The sequence below is a fragment of the Trachinotus anak genome, unplaced genomic scaffold (genome assembly GCF_046630095.1).
Source record: "Trachinotus anak isolate AG129_WGS33_773 ecotype Australia unplaced genomic scaffold, CSIRO_AGI_Tana_v1 ptg000016l, whole genome shotgun sequence".
In the NCBI taxonomy this organism is placed as follows: Eukaryota; Metazoa; Chordata; class Actinopteri; order Carangiformes; family Carangidae; genus Trachinotus; species Trachinotus anak.
This window is the reverse complement of record NW_027273867.1, coordinates 3,384,099-3,386,873: the sequence shown is the minus strand read 5'-3', so window position 1 is coordinate 3,386,873 and position 2,775 is coordinate 3,384,099.

Sequence of the window (2,775 nt, the reverse complement as noted above, 5' to 3'; positions counted from 1 at the left end):
TTACAGCAGGAAAAGAGGCGAAAATTAGCGGGTTCACCTGGGTGTTGTGTTTACATCAATGCCGATTGGAGTCAATTGGAGCTGGAGCCGATAAATACCCTGTCTACTACGGAATCATTTGACCCAGGTGTGAATGCTGATTGAACCCTTTTCCATCACTGTCAAAAGCCCAGTGTTAGCGGGTCTTAGCAGATCTTTTGACAAGTGGAAAAGGGCCTTTACTCTTCAAGAGCACATCCTTGCCACCTCCATGACTGTCTGGTATGGGAAATGCAAGCTTGCTGACCATCAGACCTTACAACAGATAATGAAAACAACTGAAAAGATATCAGTCATTCACTTTCCTCCATACAACACACCTTTTGTCTCAAAAGGACAGACCCTCACCACAACCCTTGCACTATCTGGCAGGACCTCCTCTACCAGGTTCTGTAATAGCTTCTTTTAGCAATATGACAACAAGTACTTCCTGGGCCGCACTGAAGGACATACCTACTTAACTGACATACTCTGCCTCAGTCCAATTAGTCCTGACACTGTTTCATAAAGAACCAAAAATACTTTACAATTTCAAATGGATAAAAGCTTATTTCATTAGAGCTGTGCACAGTGGATTGATTCTCTCAACTCTTCCTTAACCCACTTTCTCTCTCTCTGTCTCACACACACATTAAAAATGAACCCATCTGGACTGGCTAAAAACAATAATGCACACGTTTATTTGCATAAAGAGTAAGTAAGTGAGGGCCGATCACAAGCCGTCACTCAAAATGCAACTTGATGACATCTTAGACCCCTGCACTAGACCACCAAGAATCTGAGACCTTTTGCACTTGACTCAAACATGACCCCTTCACTCGACAAAGCCTTTGAGAACCCTCCACTCAACTGATATTTTGAGTCCCTTGCACTTTCAGACCACTACACTAGACCAAGAGTTTGAGACCCCTGCAATAGACTAATAATCTGAGACCCTTAGCACTTGATTTAAACTTGACCCCCGCGCTAGGCAAGATAATGAGACCCCTGCACTCGACAATAGCCCATTTCATACAGAGCTCTTTATATATTGGCATTAAGAAGACCCCTTGTTTGAACAAGACCAAACAAGCTGGCATATATAACACAACAGTGACTGGGTTTGGCCCACCATGTTCTCCCTTTTACACAGACATCGATCTGCCTCTGTGACTGCCTCTGCATTCCGTGTAAAGTTGAAAGAACAAGGCGTCCCCATTCCGTGTTCATACATTTTATATAGATTGGCCAGACGCAACATTTCCGCCCCGAACAGGCTGTTTAAAAGGAGCTCATAACATGACCAACACTTTAAAAACCCTTCCACTAGACTAAGACTGTGAGCCCTTTTAGACCCTTTGAGAACCTTCAAATTACTCTACAGCTTTGTTTTATGCAGTAAACAGCTTGTGTGTCAAACTGATTCCCTTTATCCATGGATAAAAAGAAAGACAGCATCAACTCAACAGGTTTTAGAATCATTGTAATATTGTGAACGACAGAGATATGCATAACTTCGAGCAACGTGTGAGAACAAACAGTCTTTACATTAATTTCAACCCCCAGTTTTTGTTTCAGGAGGCTGCCTGGTTATCAACACATTTGTCTGCATGTTTTTCCATCTGCATGATGATCATGTGAATAGCTGGTGGGGAAGCACATCGGCTCAGTAACTGTAATCTAGACAACCAAAAATGCTTATATATTTGCTCTGCATATAGCCTTTCAGTTCTAGTTCTGTAAAATGCAAATGTCCACCAACTTGGTAAAATGTGTTTTGGTGAACCAATAGGAGCACTTTATTAGAAGCACAAGAGACACTGTATCTTTGTTTACTTAGTGACAGTTATATCCAGTGTGTTCATCTTTGTAATTGCCCTCTCTACTCTCCATTTATTATTTTTCTCTATCTGTGACCCAGTTTCTCCACACGCATCATTAAAGTTTAATCTGATCCAATGTAATGTAAACTGGCCTAATATTACTCCAGCTTTGGCTTTGATGGTTGGCCTATACGGGCTTTGAGCTGTGGAAGATTTTAGTTTAGCAGTACTTTTAGCCTACCTGCCTGCCTACCTACCTACCTACCTACCTACCTACCTACCTACCTACAGACCTACCTACCTACTCACCTACCTACCTACCTACCTACCTACCTATCTACCTACCCACCTACCTACCTGCCCACCCACCTACCTACTACCTCATTTGTGGCTTTTTCAGATCAGGATGTGTTTTACTGAAAGTCTTCCAGTTTGACAAGAAAATCATTATTGCAGAGGGACTTTCCCATTGACAAGAGTTTGGACCTTAACAGTAAGTCACTCACTGGGTCTTTAGATATTCTAAAACAGTATCGCTATTTTATAACTGTCATTACAAAATTGTTTCAAAAGCAAATTTTGCCAATTCTGTTACCCGCTACACATTCAGCTGTATATTTATATATGTCTATTCTAAGTGACAGCTGATGAAGTTCCTTTCATCATTCCTTTCACATACCTAAACTCCTAGCTTCAAAGCTTTCAACCACATTTTTACAGTTGTCAGTCTGAAACTGGGTGAGGAGTCATCACATGACATTAACTTGGTAATTTGATCATGTGATAAGAAGTGGTTGTGAACCAGGTGCAGATCATCATCTCCATCTCAATTTAACACTGGCCTTTGGTGTCAAATGAATGGCCTCCTTGTAAGAAAGTGGATGACTAGAGGACGATCAGAGAGCAAGAAAAGCCTTAAAAAAGATAGCTATTA